This window comes from Manacus candei, unplaced genomic scaffold (assembly GCF_025592945.1).
Source record: "Manacus candei isolate 608988 ecotype Guabito, Panama unplaced genomic scaffold, ASM2559294v1 h1tg000033l, whole genome shotgun sequence".
Taxonomy (NCBI): domain Eukaryota; kingdom Metazoa; phylum Chordata; class Aves; order Passeriformes; family Pipridae; genus Manacus; species Manacus candei.
In genome coordinates this window covers 4,328,156-4,355,971 of record NW_026138081.1, presented here as the reverse complement: position 1 = coordinate 4,355,971, position 27,816 = coordinate 4,328,156, and the positions used below count along the sequence as shown (strand labels likewise).

The following is a 27,816-nucleotide window of genomic DNA, read 5'->3' as shown; positions in this document are numbered from 1 at the left end:
AACTTTTTTTTTTTTTGTCTGCACCTACCACCATAAAAACAGCCTCAGGATTAAAAAAGCAGTCAAGCTCTGCCTACGTGCCCCAGGAGAAAAGGAACGTGGCCACCTGATCGAGATTAGAAAGATTGCACACATGAAAGTAGTTAGAGTGGTTAATCTGCTACTACACCTAAAGTACCTGGGTGTAGCTGTGCCCTTTCTAACAATGTCAAGGTTGTACTCATTTAGCCAGGACACATGAAAAGACAAACAGTTTCTGGGACTGAAACGTAACTCAGTCTATTTAGACCGTGTGGGTTCTCAACAATGATTCAGAGCAGAAGACTGAGGTCACTCCTCGGCCAGACGTGATGACTCGAGACAAAAATATTTTAACTCCCTGTGAGTTGGGTTGCTTTTGTTTTGAAGTAGTTCCTCTGGAAAGCAGAAAGCAGCAATTTGTTTGGTATAATAGAGAAGAATTTGATTTCTAATCTTAACAGACCTCTCTCTACAAGAGACAGGTACTCAGAACAAATGCACATCACAGCGGATTCAGCTGGACCTGGAAGAGTAATAAAGGCAATCCTCTCAAAAAAAGCTCAGCTTCTGGAGGCTTAAGGTATTTTTACTTACTATTTCAATTAAAGGACATCATTTGCCATTTACTTATTCACAGATGTCTCTAAAAATTAATCTACATAAAAGCAATTTTGGTTTCTTTATTTACTCACAAAGAGGCATGCAAGACACCAACTGAAGGAGAAGCACCTACATTGACCATCCCCACCATGTGCTTATCTAACCTAGATGCAGAAAAAGCTGATGTGGGAGTGGAAAACAATGGACAAAGCAACACAATTTGCAATTAATGTTAAAACAACATTTCCATTTTATATATCCTATGAATATCAACTGGGCACTGCAGATTTAGATATATAAATGAAGTATTAAGCATAGGCATTCAGGGACATACACTGACTCGAGAAGCAGATACACACAAAATATTAATAATTAATACATTGAAAATAGTAGAAAACAGCAATACTGAGAGGTTATGAGCAGTTCACAAAATTCTGATGCTCAGCTTTATCTCATTTTAACACTAATATTTTTTATTATGAGCTGTATGCAGAGATACAAAAAGCTTTTTCTATTAAAAAGAAAGTTGAGGCTCTTCTCATTATTGCATTTCTCCTGTATTGTTTGCTTTTTTTCTGTTACTGCCAGCAAATATTATGTGCACTGTTGAACAGCTGTATTTTGTATTTCAGCAATGCTGAGAGAAAAAAGTAAATGCTCTCAAAGTGCGCTTTGGTTTCTTCATAATGTAATGGCCCACAGATTGTTAATAATTTTCAGAGTAATGTCGAGTCAATCTTTACTGTTTTAAACAAACACAAATCCATAGAAACGGCCATGAAACAAAGCTGAAGCCAATGCACTGCATATTTGCAGTCATAAACATCACAGCACAGTTTAAGGCAGAAATTAAGAATGTTACAAACACATGAAATCCTGAGAAAATTCAGCAGGCAATGTTACCAAGACATGGATAGAAGACAATTAACACCCATGCTCATGGGAAATGTTACTTTTCTTGAGTGCAGAATTTGGACACAGAGTAATTACAGCACTTACAGAAACATGTCTTTTTATTAAAAGAGCAATTTAAAATAATTACTGTTTAGATGTGAGAGAAGAGTTTTTAGTGAAAGTCTGGTTTTCCAGTCTAACAATTGAAATGCTGCACTTAATTGTCTCTTTAATTTCTGATCTGACCTGCTGGAGCCAGTCCAGAGCAGGGCCATGAAGATGATGGGAGGGCTGGAGCAGCTCTCTTAGGAAGACAGGCTGAGAGCTGGGTTTGCTCAACCTGGAGAAGAAAAGGCTCCAGGGGGACTTTATAGCTCCTTCCAGTACCTAAAGGGTACTACAAAAGAGCTGGAGAGGGACTTTTTATAAGGAATTGTAGTGACAGGACAAGGGACAATGGCTTTAAACTGAAAGTAAGTTTAGATTACATATAAGGAAGAAATTTTTTCCTGTGAAGGTGGTGAGACACTGGAACAGGTTGTCCAAAGAAGCTGCGGATGCCCCACTCCTGGAAGTGTTCAGATAACTTAGGCTAGACTTAAGTAAAACTGGGTGCACAGCATTTTGGCTGACAGAAGATCTTTTACAGGTAGTAAATGGCAAAAATACAGTTAAGTATACCACTTTTACTTGTATGCTTTTAATACTTTTAAGTTTTAACATATGATTCCATCAATTTAGGATCTCCTCATTTATCAAACACCCTCACAGGCTCAGGCAGTGCTTCCACAGATGTTTCCCTGTGCAGCACTGACAACCTGAGCAGCTCACATCAGGTGCCAAGCTGGGAAACTGGTCAAAATTTAAACTAACCCCATCTCTTTTCATTTCTATACAGGCTTTTAAAATTCATTTATGTTTCTTTTCCCAGTTCACAGGTGGCCTTCAAAAGAGTTGTACCAACTAAACTGAACACAAAAGAGGAGAAGTGTATCACAGAAGGGACCTTTTGGAGGACATCAGTAAGCACTAGGTGAAGACACCACAAAGACTGCTACAGCCATTTCAGCACTGCTTATGGATGGGAATGTTACATGCTACTTCTTTTTCAGCAGCAAAGCGAATCTGAAAAATTGCCAGCTTTACTTACCTTCAGCTACTCATTATTGTCTCATGCCACATTTTTGCAGAAGGTTATTTTTAGCCTGGATTATTTCAGTAAACTATTTTGGGCTGGCATTGGGCTGACATTGAAGGGGCTGAGAAGCACAGCACGGGGAAGGGAGCTAATATCTACCTTTGTAATTAGCTCCACAACCAATACCAGAACTACCTGTAGTTATTGATCTTGAAAGTTACTGCTACAAGTCATCCAAATTCTCTGACACTGCCTGAAAAATACCAGCAATAATGAAATCAAAATAGTATTATTCAGGACACCAAAAAGATACCATATGGAGCAATATGCATTTCAAAACAGTACAGGACTGTCTGATTGCAGTTTCAGTAAATCCACTATGTACACACGGGAAAATGAAATCTCAAAATAGCATCTTTGACAGCAGCATCAACAGGCACATCAGGAATCAATTTCAACTTTCAGGGCTCTCTAAATGCTGGACATCTTCCTCCCATGATCCCTATTCAAGTGTTTCCACTTGCTTATGTTAACTTCTCTGTTCACTGAACCCTGCACTGAGCCATTCCAGCATGTTAACCCTCCAGAAAATTAACCACTTGTTTTGTTGCATGCACTGTCTTCTGCATTCATGCAGACAATGGCTCACGGAAGACTAGAAAAGCACTGAAGCCAATGCAAAGGGGAGAAGATGAGATTATCCAGGGATTTTTTTTTTCCCCGGATAAAGGGAACACAGAAACTACAGAAAGGTATGTCACAAGAGGAAAGCACCGGGTTAAAAGATTAGTACATCATCTTACTTTGCTCCTTGGAACTTCAGCCTAAGTACATTTGAGCTCTCTTAAAATGTTTTCATGGGAAATTTTAGAGAAGCAATTCACTCCTGCAGAAGATAAGGAGAACTTGATTGTAAAGTCAAGTCAACTTGGAGTGCTTCAACACAGACCCAAATCTGGCTTCTGATATAGCCCCTAAGGCAAAATAGGCAAGAAAAGTATTCTTGTGTACACAAAGGAACCAGATACGTGACATTCCGCTTTTTTTTTTCTTTGAAATCACATAGATCAAGCCTCACTCCAACATGATTAAGTAACACTCAATAGCTGTGAATTGCTTCTTTTTATTAGCTGGCAAGCAATGCTTTGCTAAGCAGGCACCAGTGTTTTGCAAAGCACTATGTGTACACAGAAAAGACATACAAAGCAAGGGGCCCTAGTTAAGTCACCCTGGAAAAGACACCCTTTTTAATAAGGATTAAAATAATCAAGAGAATTCGTGCATTCAAGATGATGGCTTTCACCATTTTCTGTCAAGGAGCACAACAGTTAAATAGCCAGGCTTGTTCTTGGGGTTATTTGCCCTGACATGTATTGGCATGGGGAGATACCAGTTACTTTTTTGCAGGGCTCAGCACTCATTACACAAAGAGCAAAGCAATTCACCCAGTTCTCCTTGCTCTGCTGAGGACAAGAAGGTTATCAGTCTGGAAGACAGGATTAGGGGATTTTCAAGCAGTCTCTTAGCAAGAAACACTACACAAAACCTGTTTATTATGTTTCTAAGACACTATCATTACCACTGAGCTCCACCCATCCCCAATACGTGTTTGTACAGGTGAACTGCCAAGGAAAGAAAGCAACTAATCCCTCCTCTGCATCTGAGCCTCAGGATTTAATTCTGCAGTTGCTCAGATTCATGAAAACCTGACAAAATGCCAAAAAGAATTTCCTTAGAAGTGAGCAAACAAGGGACAATAAATGCATGACAAAGAGGTACAAACAAGCTATGGGAGTTGATTATTGCCAAGGTTAAGTGTCTAATTTCTCTTTCACAATACTAGTCTGGCTACCTGTGAACACACCCAGGTGAGCTTGAACACACTGCTGAAAGGAAATGACACCATAGGAAAAGAATGCAGGAGGCACCCAGGAGCTCTCAAACCTCCCAAGCCCTTCATCTTAGCCTGAGACCAGCTCTACAAAAGGGTAGGTATATGTGTAATTTTGCTCACTCTCTCTCCTTCTCATCCACCATTTTGAGATCATGTAGCTTCAAATAGGAAGGTTGATGTGCAAAGCCAAACCAACTTGCCAAGTGCCAGGAATTTCTTAGAAGAAGCTGACAGAGAAGCAGGAAAGGCAGGAGGAAAGAAATAGTTTCTCGCATCTGACTCTGAAATAATGACCTGCAGGAAAAAAGCCCCTAGCAGCATTCACTGATGGCAGTGCAGGAAGTGACCATCTTTGACACTTCCTCTGGGTCTCTGCCAAAGGATTCACCTTCAATCCAAAACAGAACAAATACAGTGGGTGTTTCAGAGCCCTCCTTGGGCCTAGAGACACCGATCAGGGAAGTTGCATACAGGGAAGTTGCTAATTATACATCATAGTCTTACAGCTGTCAGCTTTGCAAGACAGGGGCAGCATCCAGTTCAGCAGAGCAGCTAGGGGCTGATGCATCTGGCCATCTAGTAATACCTATGATCCTTGATAACAGAGAATCCTTCTCTAGGTCAAACGTCCTCAGGTCTGGATTTGTCTTCTTATTTCCATATTACAGACTCAGGCTCACTATCCTCCTAACATTTTTTCAATGACTCTCTATAGCGCTGATTCCCAAACCTCAGTCTGGAACTGGGCAGCATTTGGCAAACAGTGTTAGGAACCACCATTAAGAGAAAATACTAAATTTGTTTCTTTTGGATGGCCTGTAAGAAAGTCTGAGAGTTCACAGTGTTCTTGTGGTGAAAACCGCTGCTTTTGGTATTGTTTAATACACATTAAAACATAAACTATCACAGGAAGTGATCAACTTCCAGCACACAAGGTCTGTGGTTAACCTTTGAACATTAGCTGTAATGCTATCTTAAAAGCTGCCTGATTACAAAGCAGACTTCTTTCCTTCACATGCTTTATTGCATTTATATTGCCTATACTGACTACTAACAACATTGCAGCTGGAGTCACCAGTCCAGCTGGTGAATGATCACTCCTCAAATGTAAACCAAATATTCTCTAACTTATTCTTTCCCAATTGATAGGAACCATGTCTGCAATCTTAGACACTGTCTGCAATAATGTGGTAAATCTCCAGCAGATCATTCCAGGTAGCCTAAATGCAAGGGTACTGCACATTGTATAAACTAGTGTCTACCTACTAAAAGGTATTGGAGAAAGAAGTCTATAGCTCAAACCAAAAGCCTGTATCCTTCACTAGTGACAATTATCTAGTCAGGGTGTGGGAGAGAGACTCTAGTCCTTAAGTGACATCAGTAAAGTGCCTTTATTTCCATAGAAATAGCTGCTTTTTTTGACTGCAAGTGTTTTTGACTGCAAGTGTATAGTTTGTAAGTTGGCTTCAACTGACTAGGCCACACCATGGCCACAATAAGCAGCCCCTTACTACCCCTGCCATTTACATCACCATCCTCCTCTGTGTCAGTAGCTCACCAGTCATGGGGATGACAACACTCCATGTGTGTTTGCAGCAAATGGCAGACTGAAAAATCCTCTCTAGTAGAAGACATCAATTCCAAATACCTGTGAGAGTTCCACTTAACCTGATGACCAAAGACTGTACCTAAGACTGCACACAAGCCAAAAGTGTTGTCTCTAATCCATCATCGCACTGCAGAAAAAGCATTCATGATGCATATACTCAACTGGGCAGACGGGATTATCCCAAGAGCACTACTGAGAATTTCAAATCCACAAGCAAGGAGTCAGTAAGGATAAAATGGGTGCTGGAAACTTCAATATTAACATCCAACTTATATCCAAGTTACTACATTGATCTCCTGAAGCATGTTTTGAACTAGTATTGCAAGAGGAAGATATTTAACAAAGCAGAAATAGACCAAGGCTCACCGGCAGAGCAAAGAACCCAGCACTGAAACAGCAGAAGGTTTTGCACATGTAAACTCTGATATGCTGTCAGAATTCAGCAGGAAAAACTGGCCTTGTGAACATCAAATTCATTGTACAAAATGCTTTGTACTAGCCACTTGTCACTGACACGCTGCCTATCTTGTTTTTGTTAAATCAATCTAAGTAAACTTGAGAAAGTACATCAAATAAAAGACTGCTCAGGAGGGTGTGACACCTCAAAAATAATTTCTAAAACTTTCCTGCAATTATTACAATTACAGCTTCTTTTACTGTGTGCCTCTTGAAAAGCCCGGTGTAAAGACTGATAAGGGAAAAGCATACAGCACTGTCTGATAATAAATTTGGCCCACATCGGTCTATTTATAGCTTAATTTTGCATGACGCAGGAAGTTTGGCATAGGACTAGATGATCTCAAGCAGTCCTTTACAGCCTAAATAATTCTGTGTAAAGAGCTTGAAAATGAATGTTTAATGTGAAGTCCTCTGCTGGTATGTAAGAACATTCCATCCAGTGCCCAGCAAACAATCTAGGAAAGGGACACAAAACTTGAAATATGTTTGTTCTGGGTTTTAAAAAGAAGCCAAACCCTTGAGAAATTAAATGCTGCTGCTTTGCATCATCTAAATTCCAGATTTCAAACGGCATACAGAAGGCAGAACTGATGTTCAGGAAGTCAAACAAACACAGATGCATACCAAAATCTGACCTGTAAAGTAGTGACAGCTCTTGGCTTTATTGACTGATGTTTCTTCATGACCCTCAGAACCACAAAGACAGGATAACCCAGGGCACTGACCACCTAATCAGTGATCTTGCTTCTAGCAATGACCAATACCTGAACCTTCACAGGTAGGACAGAAAGTTCACAGTAACCTCTTACACAGCGTTGTATGCATAGACACTGAGTTTGGCACTCTAATGCTCAGTACTCTGCAACCTGTTGGGTGATGAGAGTTGTCACGCAGTTACCTTCACTCTTGTTTTAGGACCCATAGTCAAATGAAGAATTAGGCCATCTGCTCCCATTTCCTCTCTTCCCCAACTAGCATGACACAATATCCTCATTTAAACCAGTTTGCTACAGGTAGCCAGTGTAAACCAGTCATTTTGAGCAGCAGTTGCCTCTATTAATTCCTTATTTAAAAGATCTTACACAGTTTTGGTAAAAACCTTTCAGAAGATACTGGTACACGTCTTAGGCACTGTCCTCTCTGCTTGATATTTGAGGCACAATTCCCTTCTATCACCAATATTTCTATCTCTGTTCCCAGAACTACCCAATATTCTTCAGATAAAATCTCACTAGATATTTAAGCCAGATAAAAGAACACTAGTTTGTGCACTCTAAATTCAGAAAACATTATTTGGAAAACTTATGGTGCTGGTAGTCCAAAGCAATCTCCTATCAGTTACTCAGTTTTATGAGGCACTGAAGCAGTGCTTCTGCCTGTAGTCACGTTCACAACTGACATTAATAATATGCTGACTGCTAGTAAGCAAAACACAAATAGCCCTTGGAATGGGAAAAATGACACATCTACTCAGAACTATTGTGCTCAGAAGTTAATTCACGTGACAAAACAAGTATGCATTTCAGTCTTGCTTAGCCTGTCACAAGTTTGCAAGAGTAAACCTACATACGACAAAAGATGAGAGTCTTTTATTAAAACTGCCAGAGGTGTGCAAATCCAGGCTTCAGACAGGGCACACTGACCTCTGTCTGACTTAACATAAATTACAGAGAAACATTCTAGTGATAAACATCACAGACTTTACAGGAGTATGTGGATGGCAGCTGCATGAGTCAGAAAATCTCATATAGAACAGGGTGGGGTATTCTCTTTATTTGCAGTGTGCTTTACTGCAGGCCCCTAACACCACATGTGTGCACACACACATGCACGCTCAGGGATGCTGGGGCAAAATACAGGCAGCACTGCCAGCAAGACTGTCGGCTTCCTTCATGCCTTGGATTATGGATCTGCTTGATAGTTGCTGACTTCTATTTAGCAGTGTATACTGTGTTGTTAGAAGAGGACATATAGTGCCCGATCTGAAGACCAAGTGAGATGATTTGGATATTATTTTCTGGGAAGCAGTAGAAACATTCTATTATGTCGTGCTTTTAGCATATACATTGAATGATTTGGACAACTACTGAAGCTATAGTTTCTTTGAGATTTTTATTTTTATTTTAGAATTACATATGGAATCTTGTGAGCTGAAATATCCCCAAAATCCTTAGTTAAAAATAACATTCAGAGCTGTACTTAAAACACTGATGTATACAAGAGGACTTGTTTAACCTTAAAAGAAAATCTAAATCCTTTTGATACAAAGAAAGCTTTCTATATATACATATATATTTTGTATTTCATATGAAGTTCTTCCACAACTAGCTAGAGACTAAGAACATTAACAGGGTGACATGCAAATTCTCACTTCAGTTACAGATGCTTCACTACCTAGAAGATACAGTAATAACAACCATTTTAGCAAAAGTTGCCAACTGTTCAGGAATTTGGAACTATCATCAGTGGAAATGAAACATGGTACCATTTCTCTTCTGTACACATCATTGCACTGTCATGACCATCTTTACAAAACCAGCTTTGGTTTTTGACCCATGTCAGATTGAATGTACCTTTTAGCTCCAACCCAGCCTGAAAACCACTGCTTGCTCTTTCTTATGGTGCTGACATGCCAAAGTAGATATCCCTGTTGCAAGATATGATTTATCTCTACAAAATGCACTGTAGAATTTTTGTGACTAGAAATAATTTCAGTCAACCAGTCTTTTTCCTAAGTTACTACAGGTTATATATGTTATATATGTACAAAGGCTATTTCCTACAAAGTAAGAGGAAGTCTTGGCAAAAGCTGAAGACTGTAATAGCAGCCTCACACCTTTTTCACCCAGAGGCAGTCCCTAGAGCAGTGACAGGGGTAGAAATGCCAAAGAGCAAGATGAAAATTTTCACCAACATTTAAAATCTGTAGCTCACATGCACACACACTCTCCCTAAATGCTGGTGGTACTTTTCAAATAATCATTTTTCTCCTAGAATTCACTAGAAATGAAGCTGCTACCCAAACTGCTGGACAAACTTAGGAAGCATCCTAAACCAACAAATAAACAGTTTACCCTTCAGAAACTGCTTAACATGACATGTAACTCATTCAGTTTTTGCAGTATTAGTCTAACACTTAACTATAGTGTTTATGAAGTTGATCTGCCAGCTTTGTTCATGTCATCTGATTAACACAAGACAAATACATTAGGTGTCTGAAATATTGTATCTGGCCCTGGGCAAAGAAATCAAAAGGAGTATTTTATTTTATTTATTAGTAACATAGGAACAGCTGTAATTTTGACAAATATGGGACCTTTGGTCAGTGTTTACCAGGTAACAAAATTACACTGGCTGCAAGCTACTTACCAGATCTGCAAACAACTTAACTACATTCTTAAAAATACTACTGCAAATCTGTCTCCAGCAACTACTGTCACCTCCAGATTGTCCTTGGGATACAATACAAAAAAAGCAGCAAAGACAAGGTCAAAACACAGCCTGTCTACAGTCAGTACTATGCAATTAACAGGTATCATGACAAAGGAGCTCTTTAGGCATGAGCTTTTTTTCTTGGCAGTGTTTATGATTAATTGTGCAGAATAAAAGAACTGTGAGATTCAGGTGTGTCCAAGATAATGAGGATTTGTGTAAAAGTCTCTAACAAAGGTGCAGCTAGGGCCCAAACAAGAACAAAGATTTTGTCCATAGCAGCTAAAGATGGATGGATGATTGAGATGGAGAAGATAGGGAGCCTTTTGAACTTTTCAACCCAGAGATTATCCTGCAAAATATCACCAAGAAAGGGTCAGACTTTATTTTGGACAACGAGGATAGTCTTAGGAAAAGTGGAATATCTTGTCATGGTCTGTATAGAAATGGAAATTGAAGAAAGATTATCCAGAAAAGGCAATGGAATCAAGGATCAAGCTATCAAGATTTCTCACAAAATGCTAGAGAGAGTAAAAAGAAAAATACTCCAAGTGACATGATAAAAGAAAAAGAACAAAGAGATAAAAAATATCTACAAGAGGATAGAAATACAAAAGCCCTAAAAGGAAAATATTTCAAAAGGTACTCAGTTATTTCATCTGAAAGCGACTAACATTCCAGGAAATGAAGTACGGAGATTCTGACAACTACACTTACAGGTAAGAATAGGGCAGACAGAAAGGACCTACACCTGAATCAGAAAAGAAACACTGGAATACGAAAAGAAACGCTTCAGGCAGTACTAGGAAAACTACGTGTCCGCTGCCAGAAATCTAAGCTCAAATTCTGCAGAAGTGTTCATTTTATCATAGGTATACGTCAGCCAAAAGAGACTAGGAGACCAGAAAAGACTGAACACATCTCCCTCTCATTCAGACATGTCAAGCCACCTTGAACTCTAAACTCCTTGTCTCTGGAATCTAACTTAATTAAGAGTCATTAGCTAAGACAAACCTGAAAAACAGTGGCAAACATGCAATAATTTGCTCATTTTTTAAATATATTTTTTGAAATGAAAATTTTAGTAGAACATGTAAGTTTATTTTCATTACCTTCAACAGAAGGTTTTGCCTCGTCTTCACTTGGATACAAATACATCAACCAAACAGTATTTGCTTATTTCTGTTTCTTGATGTAGTCTCCCATAGTCTTAGATCTTGTGCTGATTACAATTCAATGCCATAATTTCATTGGAAGCTCCCACTATATTAAGATAATCCATACAATTTTTTCCTGAGTACAGATAGCATGAACAAGAGAGATAGAGTAGAGAAGAGCTCCTCTGCCTTGGGTTATCAGCAAACAAATTAATGATGCTGTTGTTCTGAACAGCATCAAAAAACCCAAAAGAAATCCAGGAAAATAACACTCTTTCTTGAGATACAGCTCAAGTACAAAATATTTACAGAGAGTAAACTGACATTTATTCTTTTTACATTTTACTTGCATTTAGGAAATAGTATAAGAGAAAACTGCACAGCACGTAACTATATTGTATGTACAGTTAGCCACTAAAAAAGGACAGTGAGAACAGCACCTTCTTCATTTAGTCACGTTCCATGTTATGTTCATAATCAGAATTGTTAAAATACTTTGACTGAAGAATGAACACACAATCATGAGAGAACAAACTGACTTCTACTTCCCAATTCTCTATAAGACCTCTTAGCTGAACTCTAACTTGAAGAACTGTTCTGTTTTCCAAAGAGATGTGAGGCTGTCACTTTCTTGGTGAGGTTTGGGAATTTTTAATTTTTTTTGCATTGAGTGTTAATAAAGAAATATTTTAACTACTAATTACCTGCATTTCATTTAAATCCACCATTAAAAGATACACATGACCTTATTTCCTGTATTCTTTGGCCTTACCATTTTATAAAACAACATTCATTTTAGATAATATTCATGAAGCAGAGAGCGATTTTTCTGCATAAGGAGAATTGGAAGAAAAATTCAGGACAATTAATGTCAGTCCTAGTTCCAAATACATTGGCTTGCTGGGAAGTAACTGAAAACATCAAATTGAAGAACTGCATGTTTTAGTCACTGTTCTCCCATGATTTAGAGAATCTATTAATTCCTTTTTAAAAAGTATGACTGGAGAAGATAAGGTCAGTACAACTTGCTAGTATCTAGGGAGCAAGACCACAGAACAAAAGGCAACAACCATCAGAATTAAAACAGAAATTTTCTGTTTAGTTACTATGTCGAACACTGAGTCAGGGGAAAAAACCTGAAATATTTCTGAAAGGAGTGATGAAAGATTTTGATGGAACTTGAGAGAATAGAAATGCTAAACAGTTATTAGAAAATATTAACAAAGTATGGTCATATATAAACACCTGTAAGAAACTAGAACATGGTGTTATTAAAAAAAGAAATCATTTAGGTTATAAACCGTCCTGCCAGGATGAGTTCTTTTCATTTAATGCTGAATATTTGATTTTTGGCACTTTTCTTGATATGTGAATCCTGTTTGAATCATAACACTAATAATACAGTGTTTAACCTAAAATGCACAAGAAAAATGTGGAAAATATGAATATCTAAAAACCTACAAAAAGGTGGCAATGTAAAAAACCCTGAGAATAACTACTATTTCTTAAGGTTTCTCCTTCACCTTCTAAATGCTTAAGGCTTGCAATCTTTTACTACTTAGAAGTATAGCAAAGATCTGAGATGATTTCAAGTAAAAGGCAATGTAAATGTGCTGCCAAGAAAAATCTCACAACCATTAAGTTCATTATTTGGCTTCTTTAACACTGGAGAAAGCAACTACCTGTCACAGACAGTGCTGTACCATCTGTACCATACTTCCAAGGACCAAATTCGTAGAGCTAGAAGCCTGAGTGGAAATCAAGAGACTAACAAGGAACCACCAAAGAACGCCCTCTGCTTTCCTAATATTGCCTAATATTCCACAGACATGTTCAAGCCCTGTGTACAACAGCTGTATATTTTCCAAATGTTTCAGCAATTTTTGTTTTGGTAGCCTACTGTTCTTATCTCTACAGTCCAATTCACAGTTATCTTAGGGAACACCGAGTTTACGGCAAATTAAATTTTTCAAGTATGCAGCAAGAAAGCTTGTCCTACACCACTGTTACTACACAGGTCCTTATCTAAGTCCAAGGAAAGCATGGCTTAAGGAGAGGCCAGCAAAACAGCATTAGTTCTATCCTGCCAAAAGTATCTTTAAGTGACAACTATGATTTATACACAGGCATCTCCCCTTTAGAAGAAAGAAACCGACAACTGCCTCAATGCTTAAGCCGAAGAATCCCAAACATATGCAATGTCTAATCACAAAAAGTGTACTAGGAGTTAGACTGTGGTTCTTAGAAAACAATGTGCTGCTGTATGTTAGGCTGTTCAGCCTTCTCCCCATGTTACTGTCTGCTTACAAAGGAAAGTGAAGCTTTATATTTCAAGGTGGCAAAAACGGGGCTTTCACAGGTGTGGTATTGGTATTTCTATCAACAGAAGAATAAAAAAGAAAACACACAAATCATGTAAAGGAGTGAATGGCCCTCAGATGACAAACATCTAAATTATCTTGGAAGTCATCAGTAATCCTATGAAAGCAAAGCAGAATGCACAACTTGAAGCTGAGGAGGGACTTTCAAAAAATAAACAAAATATTAAAAATATTTCACCAGTTCTATATTTCTCCAAAACTCTAAAAGAAAAAAAAATTAGTTCACTCATTTAATTAGATGGAAAATATACCTTGGAAAAAACCTAGGTTTTGCAAATAATGAAAATTACAGTGCTATTTCCCCTGTAACTAATATGCCAACACTGATTTCTGATGTGAAAGACGATAAAACTGTAAGGTGGTGGAAAGAACAGTAAATGCTGGGTATTTTAAGATTTAAACAGAATTATTTCTGGTTTTATTAGGCCTATCAAAATCATAGCTAAACCTCAGCAGTAGGCTGGTGCTTTTAGGAAAAACATCATTAAATCAGTAAAAGTTTATATTTTTTGGCACATAGGCACCATCCTAACAAGTCTCTTTAAAAGGGAGTATCGCAGTGGAGGTAATACTTACTGTTTACTATACTTCTGGTTGTTAGGGGTTACCAAAAAGGTCCCATTTTTCCATGACATCAGCTGCATTCCAACACAAATGCGTGCCCAGGAGTTTTAGTAATGACTGTAGTCTCCAATGACTGAAACCTTGGCCAAAATCCTCTACACCTGCAGATCAGCTGAGTAAAATAAAAAAAAAAACACCAAACCCAATAACTGGAATTAAAGAGAAATTATTATTTTTGTTCCTCAAATCTGTTGTTGAAAGTTGTTTGAACCAAATTTTGAATATCTGCTAACTGTTGCTGCTCATTCAACTAACTGCTTGACTCATAGGGAGTCAGACTTTTTTGTCTTCACCTTAATTATTTTAACTACTAAAAGTAAGAGCTGCTTTACTTATATAAACAGGGCGCTTAGAGGTGTCAGCAATCCATTACCTTTTGGCCAGTTCTACCCTTGCACTCCTTTGTACTCGTCAAACTAATTTCACTGATCTCTGCAGGGCAGGTGCCTCTGAGTGAACTAAAGATGGCAAACCAGCCCGCACAAAAGCGTGCTCCAGGTTCCCAGACCACCACACACAGAGTTTTGTGCTGTAGCCATCGTGGCTGATGAAAGCTATTTGTGGCCATGAATTGACAGTAAATTTAGGTTTGTAATGCTGAAGAAAATAATAGCGATGATTAAACATACAAGGTGGAAGAGAGAAATGAAAAAACAGTATCACTGTGCACAAAGATTGCCTTGAACATCTGTCAGGAACAAAAGTTTGTTTGTATTAACAAACAAAAGTTTGTTAACACAAACAACGCTGTTTGTGTTGAATACCAGGGACATTTAACCTCAGCTTATCTCAAAGTCTTGTGAAGCTTTAACTGTACAGTGGATATTTGATGTTAGACACCACATAGGCTTATGCAATGCCACTCTGGTTGCTCAGATGGCAGCTTTAGTGCCCCCAGCAACCGGCTGCACAGCAGCAGTAAGCAAAACTGACTTGTTGCTACATTTGCTGTGATAAGAAGGTCCCAGTCCTTTACACCGTAACACACATTTCTAACTATAAACATGAGTAATATTAGTAAAGTTTAGAACATCTGTATAATCTTTATAGAATACAAGCCTAATAAGACATTTACAAAGACTAATCACTAGTAATTTGAAATTACTCATGTCACACTTCAGATTCAAGGTGAATATTAAATTCTATATCTTTAATGGTTTTTTTAATGCTGTTTTGTTGCATTTAATGGCACTTCAATAACAAAAAAATGTGAATCCATTTAAAATCGTGTTGCGTAAATAGCATTTTTTCCACATATTATATTCAATTCAATTTTCACAACCATCCAATCTCTTAATAAATAAGTTTACTAGAACATTGAAGAATATCTAATATTGAAAAGCAGTGGGAAATTGAACTAGTCTTGTGACTACACCTCACTTATCCAGAGTAATGTTTGGCTGTACAGCATGTAACTAGAGTGAGGGAATTGGCAGCATACTTGTAAGTAAGTTTTTATTTATTTATATCTGTAAAAGAGATCATCCCAAGGCACTGTTTAGTGGTTTTAAAACACAGACACCATCACTGTGGAAAAGTGATCCATCACATGTGGAAAAGGCAGTATTTTTCACATTCTATACCCTAGCATATGCACTACTGTTGAATATATTAGTACTGGCACTTTACCACATTCACTAGAATATCCTCCCTTCCAGATCACACTGGTATTGCTCCTTGACACATTTTAAAAAAAAGACACACAAAGCCTTTGCCACAAATCTGCAGGCCAATCTTCACCTAAAAATCTTGAAAGACCAAGGCAGCTCCCAGGTTGGCCTCTTCCTGCACTCGCAGGGCTCAGGTTTGATGCATAGGAAATGGCAGAGAAGAATCAGTTTACATATACACAAAGCAGGGGTGCAGAATAACACATCAATCACAAGATGAGGCTGATATGGACTACTGAGAGAGAAACTAACATCTGAGGCTTTTCAAACATTCTACAATGTGGAAAGGATGCAATTTATCAAAACTGGGAGGAACTCCCAAGCATTGATGGATGATATCCCACATTCAATCATACATTTAGAAAGTATTCTCATACAGTGAATCGAGATGTTAACTCAGTCACTACTTTATACGTCACAAAACTTTTCTGGTAGAAAAATTACAGGTAACCATGATGATGTTTCTATATTTATTACAAAGTTTAAAGAAGCCAAGTTGAGTTTTCACAGACAGCATTGTCAACGACTTTTTTAATTAAACAGAGAAAAATTCTGGGGTGTAATAACCTACCGATATTCAGATCTTAGTGCTTAGGACTCTTAGACCCTACCACAGTACTCAAAAAAACTACTGTATGAGCCACAAAATGCAATTACTTGCTTCCTTATGTTTTTTCACACCTCAATAAGTAAGCTACATCAACTCTGCTTCACCTCTGAAATGCAACCCTACTCAAGAAAGTCATCCTTTATGGAATCTAATGTATACATTATAAAACGAAGGAACTCCTCTGTTGTTTCTCATATTACTAATTTATGTAGTTGGTTAAATATTTGCTGGAAGCACAAATCTTTAGGTCTGGAAAACAAACATGACCATGATCATCTGCTGAGAGCCTAGCAGCAATGAGATTCTCATTCATTTTCTCCTTCGGATAATATCCACAACAGTACCCAAGACCGTATGATAACGAGACATTTATGTTGTAATATTTCTTTAATAAGAATTTTGATTAGGTTGTCATCTTCTCTGTTGTATGTTCAGAAACCAACAGTTCAGACTGTATCTACTTTGCTTTGTTTACAGAGGGTATTTAGAGAGTTACAAAACTGTTTTAAACTGGAACTAGAACTAGTTTGCATGTACTTCAGACCTTCCACCAGATGATTTATTCACCATATACAGTCACTAAGGAATCCTATCCTTTGTTTGAAACAGAGGAGAGGGACAGGAAGCTAAAACAAAAATACTGTCTGAATACCTAAATCCCTACTTATTGCATTATTCATTATTGGGTTTGGTGTCTCAGCTACCAGAATGTTCAAACCAAAAATACTTAATCTAAAAATACTTAATCTAAAATCTTTTAAACATTATTGTATGCACCCAGACAGAGCTCTATTGTGTTGCCTACATAATGTCTAAGCTTCAACAAGGACAGAGCAGATTGAATTGATGACATCGTATAAGTGATAAGATCTGTCACCTAATCAAAAATTTCCACAAATGTTGTCCATTCCTTTACAAACAATGATAAATAACCAGTCAAGAAAACAAAGAAAATAATCTTGGGTTGACAGAGACCACTTCAATTAGACAACTGACAGCAGTTTACTTGTCACTATGGATAGCAATTTTTCCTCCACAGAGCATGCGCAAAAGCTGTATACTTCACGCGCAGTTCTTTGACAAAATTACCTGTATTTGCAGCCCACCTCAGCACAGATCAAACAATCTGGATTAGAATGGACGTTAGGATTGGTTATTACTGTCTTGTTGCACTAACTGATAATGAAATAAAAGGCACACATGAACCAAAATGTAGAAGTTAGTGTACCAGTATTTAAGGAGTATTACAGACGTGACCCTTACAACTCTCCTTTGAATGTCCAAGCCTGTTCACTTAAAGGGGAATCTTAGGTCACCATGTCCCCCAAAGTTTGAGAAAACTCAGATTTTGATCAGAATCCAGATCCAACTTGGGCAATTTCGAACTTGTAGATGAACTAACACTCAAGAACTGACTTCACCTTTTTTATCTTATCCTCTCCTCTCCAGTCCAATCCGACCCTCTCATCTCCGACCCTCCTCTCCTCTCCCCTCCCCTCCCCAGGTTACACACTAGTTGGCTCCAAGCCAGAAACTTTTTTGAGGATTGGGCTAAGTATTCAGAAATTCAGAAGGACTTCCCAGGTCACAATAAATCTGTGCATTATTTCTTTTGCAGCCATACAGAATAAATGTCAATTCATTTTATACTTAAATTCAGTATTTATAGACATCCTTCATTGTACATTACTGTTCTCAAGATCAGAAATAAAATACACACACTAATGTGAGAAGGAAAAGCGGAGGGGAACTTAAGCCAAACTAAAGCTGAGCTAGTGCCTCTCTGCACAGTTAAGACAGAAGCTGTCAAGCCCAGCTGAACAAACAACTAATGAACAGAAATTCTGAATAGCAGCAGCTTATTTTAAAATGTAACACATTCATTTTGATCCCCGTGGAGAAGGTAATCACCAATTGGCTTGAAACAGCACTGGGACTAGTTCAGCAAAGTCATTTCCTTCAATAAACACATGGCTTGCTCTTAAGCACAGGAGGACAGAATGGCACACAGTTCACTTGCTATTGCTCTGCTTCCTCCACCTTCAAATATTTTTGTTTGGGGTAATGCTGACCAGTGGGACATATGTTCCTGTGCCTCAATTCTGTTGAGTTACATTCTTATCTTGCTATACTTCCCTAAAGAGAAATTAATTATACAGAGGGGAAAAGTAAAAATAGCAACTTTTGTTTCTGCCATGCCTTTCATGTCCAGTGATCTGAAAACACACACTTAAGTACCTCTGGAGTTGAACAGAGCAGCTCTTCTGCAGCTCACAGTAACAGCGCACAGCAGCCTGGGTAAAAAGTGAAATGAATACAGCTGTATGCAACAACTTCTTACTCCATCCTACAGTTACAAGAATTCAAGGTTCAGCCTCTGGCTGGTTTTGTCCATATATTGCTGCACTCCTGACTTACTTCTGATCTGGAGCTTAGGAAAATCCCATTCTTAAATCCTGCCAGAAGTCATAAATCTCAGGGTTAGAGCAATACAAACTTTGCAGTGGTTTAGAACAATACTAAACAAATAAGAAATGGGCCACAAGAATAAATAAAACAAAGTAGAATTAGGCAAAATAAAGCAAGAAAAAAGTGTATTCAAATGGTACTAGCAAAACATGAGTAACTGATGTATGCACATAAAATGCCTATTGAAAGTATAACTTTTAAAGTGAACATGCATGGAAGTAGGAGAGGAATGTACAAAAAAGTAACTGAATTCCAGATAAAAAATTCCTGAGAGCTAAGATCACACACTCAACCACAATAAGGGCCTAAAAATTTCACCAAAACCTCTCATGTAGCATAAACAACCATATCAGTTCACAAGGAAAAACTGTTACAACGTTCTGCTATTAAAAGCCAAAACTATAATACTCCCAAGGGCAAACTTCTGGAAAAGAGTACATGAAGCCTAGATATGGCCAGTAGATAATAATTACTTATTATGTCAGTTTTTCCCTGACTCTTGAAAGGAAAGACACAAACAAAACACTTTCTGAAGGTTCCTTGACAGACAAAATGCTTGCAAATCACTTTCTGAAACACACATCATTGCACTGTTGCAGTCAAACTGGATGACAATACGGATCTTTTTGGGAGTTACACACAACTGTAAGTATGGGTCTGAACTACATTTTATTGTAGCACATCTTTCACAAAAGTATACTTCATCATTTCATCATGGCTGGGCTTCGCAAACGAAGATTTGGGGAGGGCTCTACCCACGTTTGTTACAAGCGCGCTGGTGGCTAAAAAGGCCAATACAAGACAGGCACGTCCGGTTGCAAAAGGCACAGCAGAAAGACCCCTTAGGTGGTATATTCTACAAGACACGATTCTTCCTGCGTTGTCTTTTCTCCTAAAGAGTGATCCTGTGTGCTTTCTCAAAGGAAGCAGCAGTGTTATAGATGGTGCGTCTCCAGACCTCCCGATTGGAGGCCAGAGTAGACCAGTTATGTTGATCAATATGGCTGAGGCTGAGATGTTGTTTCAGGGAGTCCTTGTATCTTCTCTTCGGGGCTCCTCTCATGCAGCAGCCGGTGGCAAGTTCACCATAAAGCAAGATCTTAGGGAGGCAGTGGTCCTTCATCCTGGAGACGTGTCCTGCCCAGAGCAGCTGTGTTCTCAGCAACATGGCCTCAATACTTGTGACTGCTGCTTGTTCTAGAACAGATGTATTGGTCACATAATCTGACCAGTGGATGTTTAGGATTGTACAGAGACAGCGTTGATGGAAGTGTTCTAGGAGACGCAGGTGGTGGCAGTAGATGACCCAAGATTCAGATCCATATAAGAGAGTAGACAGCACTATGGCTCTGTAAACACTGATCTTGGTACTTTTCTTCAAGTGTTTATTTCACCAAACTCTTTTATGAAGCTTTCCAAAGGCACTATAGGCCTTTGCTAACCTGTTGTCTATCTCTGTCAATCTTACCGTCCAAGGAGATGATGCTACCTAGGTAATTAAACTGCTGGACTGATTTGAGCACTGATTCGCCAATGGTGATATGGGAGTGATGGAAGACTTCCTGAGGTGCTGGTTGATAGAGAACTTCTGTCTTCTTTAAGCTGACTTCCAGCCCAAAGAGCTCAGCAGCGTCTGCAGAGCAGGATGTTAAACGCTGCGGAGCTGCTTCTGTGTGGGCGACAAGGGCGGCATCATCAGCATAGAGCAGCTCCCGGACAAGATAGTTTAAGGTCTTGGTGTGGGCCTTCAGTCACCTTATGTTGAATTGGCTTCCATCAGTACGATATCGAATGTAGGTACCATCCTGATCATCGAGGTCTGCCATGGCCCTTTGGAGCATCATGCTGAAGAAGACTGTGCATAGGGTTGGTGCGAGAACGCAGCCTTGTTTCACACCATTAGTTATTAGAAAGGGCTCAGAAAGTGCATTGCCATATCTGACTTGGCCGTATTGATCCTCATGGAGTGAGATGATCATTTTAAGGAACTTGGTGGGACAACCTAAGCGTTCCAAAATCTGCCATAGACCTTTTCTGCTCACAGTATTGAAAGCCTTGGTGAGGTCAACAAAGGTTACATGGAGACCTTTGTTCTGTTCCCTACACTTCTCTTGCAAAAGTATACTTATGGTTGGGAATAAACCCCTCTAAGAATGAAATGCATATGGCAACCAAGGGAACATCACATTCAAGAGCACGGGGTTCTCCAGACATACTGGCTAGATCAGCTCTGCAGCCCTGACTTCAGATCAAAAATACAAAGATTAATTATTTTCTAGCTATTTGGTTTCCCAGACTCATTCAGGTGTCTTGGAGATGCTACATCAGCATATCTGTAATGCAGGGGAGGAGTCAGGTCAAGATGCTCACTGATTTCAACACTGAACTGAGTCTGAGTTACCGTACAAGGTCCTGGAACAGTTTCAGATTTGAAATAAAATAGCACATGACAGGCATAAAAGCTTCGAGCCTTGAGAGACAAAATTCAAAAGGGAAGCTATCACAGGACTATAAAATGGACAGTGGAAAGGGTAGAGCCTTGAAGGACCACAAATGGACAGTGGAAAGGGTAGAGCCTTGAAGGATACGAGTACATACTACAAGAAGCTAGAACCAAACACCCCAAGAAAAAAGTAAGGGAAAAAAGGAAAACAAAGAAAGAACCCAAAACCCAAACAAACAACAACAACAACAAACAAAACCCAACAACAACAACAAACCAGAATGAGAACCTTTCAAGCCCATTGGTACAAAATATAGCAATCATAATGTGAAAGAACATTTTATTCAAGTTCTAAAGAGGGAGGATCAAGAGTTGTTCTTGGAATAGCTCTGCAGTAGATCTCATGCAGATGGTACATAACAATAAAATGTAATCTAAGTGTCTTTTCAATATATTGAAGGAAGTACATTTATCAGGTAACACAAAGACTGAGTGCTCAAAATTTCTCAAATTATAATTTCCTCGTATCATAAGCTCTAAAAGAATTTCTTTTTACCAGCTAAGAAATGACCACTGTGCTTTCCATTGCATCCTTCCTTCCAAGTGAAACAACTTTTGCAAGCTAATATCACAGTTGGCTGTCCTTTCAGCATGAGAAAGGATAGGTGGTAAGTAGGGGAAATTAAAAAAAAAAAATTAAAAGAGGGAAATCAGTAACAAGCTGTTATTATTGCCAAGCCAGTGCTAGGCACAGAACTGCAGAAAATAATTTGAATTTTTTAAATGCAATTTTATTTTAATTTTACACTTTAGAACAAACAGCCAAACAAAATAAGCTTGCTACCAAATTGTACAGTAACATATAGTCATCATTAATTTGAGAAAACAAACTGCACCATACAATATATCAAAGAACAAAGCAAGTGCGAATAAAAAAAAAATCCTTACATTTCCTTACAGGCTGTTAAATCTGTCTGTTAAATGGGATGGAATACATTCTGTGAATACTCCAAACAGACAGAGCAGTGGCTCTGTGAGCAACAATCACTAACATTACCTGGCACAGTAACATTTGTCCTGAGAAACAGGCTGAGGTCATTCCTGTCTCTTTTACAAAATCCCATGAAACCTTTGGTTTGTACCCAAATTCTCCCCAGGGCAGATCATAGTTTAACTTCAGCTGCATAAACAATAATATTTCTTGCAGATACCTAAAAACAAATAAGCTGTGCCTTTTAAATATTAGTGATCCATAAAAATACTGTCTGTAATTAAAAATATAACATGGCTTTCAATACTCAGGCTAAGCTCCTATCTGGGAATTATTTCTACGCTATTTTATTATAAAATGAGTTGTCCACAACTGAGAAAAGATCTTCTTTTTAGGATGGGTTCCAACAGGGACAGAGCAATGAATGAGAGCAGAATTAGTTTTCACTGTGCTGCTCTATACCCTGTTCACAAGCCAGATATAGCTGAGGAATAGGTCAATGTTAGATTAGGACAAAGACAAATCCTGTCTTTCGGAAACAGGAAAGCATTTTAACCTCTGTCCCTAGTTGTTACATCTCTACAGCTGATTTAACAGATCAGGTGATGTAACTGCTCTGCATCTGCTTCAGTGCAAACTCTCATTTAAGTCAACCCAGATGACTTTCTGATGAATGGCCTGAAGGTATTTATGCAATCTGTTTGCCAACTTGTTGATAATAACAAGCAACACCAGGGGTAATTTCTTGTACTGTTATAGCTAAACATGCAGCAACGGTCTGCCCATGACATCAAGACCTCACAGAAACAAATGGAAGATAAAGGAAACAGTGATAGAGGAAAGATACAATGCTTCACAGGATGAGGTGTAGGTAACAGCAGCTTACACTCAAACATTTGCAGTAATACTTTCAAAAAGTATAAAAACAGGAGGCCTAGAGTCCCTTCCAATTCAGTTCCTCAGAAAAGCAAGCAAATGGAGAGCTATTCATGGACTATGTAAAGGAGCAGCAGCCAGGGGGGAATCTGCTGCTCTGCATCAAATCTGCTCAAAAATTTTGCTGGACAACTGCCCCAATGGTGTAGAAATCCAATCTGCTTCTATGAAGTATTTTTCGTATTCAGTTCATCAAACTATAGTAATCATTCTCATACAGTGTTCTGAGAGCTTTAAAGTAAAAAGATGACCGAAGATCTCTAATGAAACCACTCCAGTTTCCCTCCTCAGCAATTATCAGTAGCTCAGAAATTTGTGTTGATGCTGTGCAGTCTTTGCAACCTGAACAAACCCGAATGCTACGTGATAAAACCACCTTTTCCCCACCTGGGGTGTGCTGGTGTATATCTCCCACAACTGCAGTACTATTGCAGATTAAGCTAAGCTACACTCACAGAGAGATTAAAGCTGTTCTTCCTTAGCTCTATGTCCACTGCTCTCATGATTTTTCATGATTTAATAAAGCTTTATAACAAATTTAAAAAGCAACTCATTTTATCTCATCTACTACTCAACACGTTCACAAATCTAGGGGCTTCTTTGAGGTTTTTAAACAGCAGTGCAGGAATGAAATACATAAAGTATAAAAACGACTACAGTAGACATCTGTATCTATTTCTCTCTTCTGAACCTTTTTTCTACCTAGTTCTGTCAAATTGGACACAAGAATCCCTTTTCCTAAACTCATGGCCGGAAAAAATACTCCAGTGCTCATCTGTATCCTAGCTTGCTTTTTTGTTTTCTGGCTGTAAAAGTTTGCTAAGTCCATCTGTCCTTTTAAACCAAGTCATGGATCATCTCATGCTATTAAGGCCTATGCTGAGATACATATTTTCTACAGAACAGTACAACATGCCAGTTCTGCACAGAAGGTTGAAATAAATTCCTTAACTCTAGTCTCAGTCTCACAGCACTGTGTTGAAATCACTCCAGCCCACCACCAATCTCTTTGACAACTCTGGAATTTAGGCTGTATCAACTTTAGAAATTGCCTAACACTACCAACACCAAATAATCTCCATTAGTGATCAATGGGTGAGTACCCATACATAAATATTTTAGTTATCTTTTAATAATAATTTATTTAACATGAATTGGCACTGAAATGAAGAATTAATCTATGCAAACAGACAGCTGAGACATCATCTTAACTCTCCAACAATAGCAGCAATATCAGCTATATCCTGATAAAAACTCCAATGTGACAAGGCCTTTATGAGCAAAAGCAGATGCTTTAGTTATATTAAGTGGTTACACACGACAAGTGGCTTTGCCATTTTTCCACTTTGCCTATCTTGACTGCTTAAACTGTATTTTCTTTTGAGGTGAGTGTTCCTTCATTCCAAATGTAAAACTATCCCAATCTTCAGGCTTCTATGCACTTTAATGGAACAAATAGCAGCAGCATCTTGTCATGTGATAAGAAACAATCTTTTTAAGAACTGGTTTCCTGGCTAATCTGCTGACTGTTGGAAGGTAGAATCTTACACTCCATCTGTTACACATGCTGATACCAAAGAATAGTTTTGGAGACCTTGGTCTATGTTCAGATAAAATTGAAAACTCTCTTGGAACTTAGGTGATTTGAAAAGCAGAATGCAGTATCTACACTGCAATTGAGTAAAACTATTTGAAAAGAAACAAAACTGCTTTATGCTATTATATAAAAATCTATATGAGTCATCCACAATGAGTTTACAGTCAGAAGTGAAACATAAGTGAGCATAACACATGCACCAAGACAAAAACATTGGATGAAGTATGTTGACAAGATTACATGCATATTTCCTTAGATTGTGCAAAGATTTTACTCACAGAAGTGCTGCAGTACCCAATAAGGAGACAAAAATATAGTCAACATTTGCATTGACTGACTTGATCATCACCCACTTTTCCCAAGCTGCAATAAATCACAATGAAGTGCAAGAAAGTTGCAAGAAACTATATTCTTCTACTCCACAGAAGCTATCCTGTCACATCAGATCTAAACATATTTAAGGAATTTTCCACCTTTGTGTATCAGAATTGTTTCTATTAAGCTTCACAGATAAATTCACCTGCTTGGTATCAGAGCACATAGTTTGGTGGTTTAAAATATAATTCTGCCTTCTCAATAGACCCTGATAATTTTCCTCTTGAGGGCAACAGCTGGAGAATGTTCTGCAACATATTCATTAAAGTCCCAACACAACAAGATCTGTTCTTTCCAGTGAGACAGGCTGCTCCCGCTTTTCAGCTAACCTACCATGAAATATGCATAAGCCTTCAAAAGGAGAAACCGCCGTAGATGAGAAAATGTTCAAAGAAACATCCATTGACTACAAACTTCAGTCTGAAATTTGAGGGCTATGTGAGAACTCCGGTATTAGTCTGTCACTAATAAGACTGAATTCTGAACTTGAAAGACTTAGCCCAAGTTGCCAGGTTTTTACAGTACAGACTTCCTTGAGGTTACAGACTGACATTGCTCTACTCAGCCATACAAGTCCATAAATGGTTGAAGAATTCAACTCTCTTAAAAAGTGGCCAAGGTATTTAATTTGCAACATCTCACTGACTGCAGCATGATGGGAGTTGTCTTGGTCTGACTGGGATTGGAAAGGAAAAATGTAGAATATATTGAAGTCTCTTAGATTTTTTCCATCACTAAAGTCTACGTTTTCACACGTTTTTATGAAAGCAAAAACTTTATCATGTTGATATACGTACATTCAGCACAGAAAGCCATGCGCATGCTCTTTAGTTCCTCAGTTTGATGGGCATAATCCCCTCTATCAAGTTTCTAATCATTAACTCTCCATCCCCTGTATGGTGTTCCAAAGACAGTTTATAAAGAAGAACAGGCATGGCATTGGTCTTAGATATAAACCCATGCTATTCTCTTGCAGTAGAACAGCTGTTACTAAAATATAGAGATAAATAAATAAATAAATAAATACCCAAATGAAATATTTGTCAACACAGACTTAACCTGTTTTTGTTGAAATAAAGAAACTAAGATTCATCATGATGATGTCTACAATAGATAATTAGTCTTTTAGGATGGAAAAAATGAGCAGGAGAAAGACAAATAGGTCAATCACAAATCTAACTCAGAAGATGGGATCACTTCCCTTGCTTGAGACTAGAGATGTTGATCAGAGAAATACAGCTACAACTTATTAAATGTGAAACACGTTACAGAAGAACCCTAAGAATTTACATGGAGAAAAGCCAATTGTGAATCCCATAAGATTAGTTGCAACAATTCCAGTTACAAATTATGAAACAAAAAAAAGCAAAAATTCTCAAAAAAGGGAGCTTCATGTACTGTGGAACCAGTCAGTTCAAATTCTGTGAAGTGTCTTTGATTTAATAAGTTATTTTGTTATTAAACCGTTCAAGTTTCAAATGTGCCAAATTTTTCTCTGTTAACATGCATGAGTTAGGAGTGCTTAACAAGGAAATGAAAGGGCTAACTTAAGCTACACCTTTTTTTTTCCCTTCATTAGCATCACTGCAGATGCAGACACAGATGCATCTTGCAACCTCCAGCAAAGAAAGACACAGAGGCAGCCATTCAGGTGCCAAGACCCCAGTCATGTTAACGTACATACTACTTGTGGACATTATTCATCAGCCTCACTCAAAGTTGCTCAACTGTCAGCTATACACTTCCTATCAAAGTGGTCCATGTGTTCCCTAACCAGAAAGCACTTCCTCATACCATTGCTGCTGGATTTCTTTTAAAGTCCTGCCCTCACATAATGCAGCAGTGCAGCAGTTAAAGAGGACACTACAAGATGACTAGGAGACTTATTATATCTTTAATTGATTCAATCATCAATATTCTGCAGTTTTGAAGATAAATTACAGGATACCAAGAAGAAAAATGAGATGCACAATCATTCATCAGTCATTTTTCCAAAGCTTAGCCACTGTAATTTTTTTTCTTCTGCTGCTGCTAGACTGCTTGCTGTCATGTAAGAGCAGCCCAAAGGAATGGTATCTTTATTTTCTCTAGAAAACACATTCTTCTGCACTGGAGAGGCTGGAGAGAAAATTGAGGATCAGCAATTCTGCAGCATCACCTCCCAAGTACTTCCAGTCATAACTTTGAAAACAAACATCTGATACTTTCCTCTCAAATACCCAAACCACAAATTTTTCATCCAGTTATCAAAGAAACAGACATTTCGACTGTACCACGTGCATGAATTCAGACTGGAGTGGTGGATTAGGACACAACCACTGGTTTGGTTTGGGGGTTTTTTTTCAGTTAAAACACAGATATATGCTCAGAGATCTTTAAGCAACCTAAATAAAAATTCAGCATATATTAGAAAACTCTGCATCAAAATAATTACATGCTACAGGATATTACCATAACATCAGTAGCTCCTAAATCAGTTGGCAACTTTTGAAAAATATTATCCCTATGATGATCAA

The 27,816-nt window shown here is 38.2% G+C and overlaps 1 protein-coding gene and 1 long non-coding RNA gene across 15 annotated transcripts in view; one reads left to right on the top strand and one right to left on the bottom strand.

Annotated features, from left to right (window-relative positions):
* RAD51B (RAD51 paralog B) overlaps positions 1-27,816 on the bottom strand; it is a 409,186-nt gene that overhangs the window by 288,310 nt on the left and 93,060 nt on the right. The gene's annotated exons all lie outside the window — the stretch shown is intronic.
* On the top strand, positions 403-27,349 carry LOC127472794 (uncharacterized). 4 transcript variants are annotated; one of them, XR_007905167.1, is made up of 4 exons: positions 403-601; positions 2,447-3,405; positions 4,497-4,641; positions 26,880-27,349. It is a non-coding gene; the product is annotated as an uncharacterized LOC127472794 (long non-coding RNA). The 4 variants fall into 4 exon arrangements; XR_007905165.1 differs by lacking the exon at positions 26,880-27,349 and adding an exon at positions 6,144-9,316; XR_007905164.1 differs by lacking the exon at positions 26,880-27,349 and adding an exon at positions 6,101-9,316.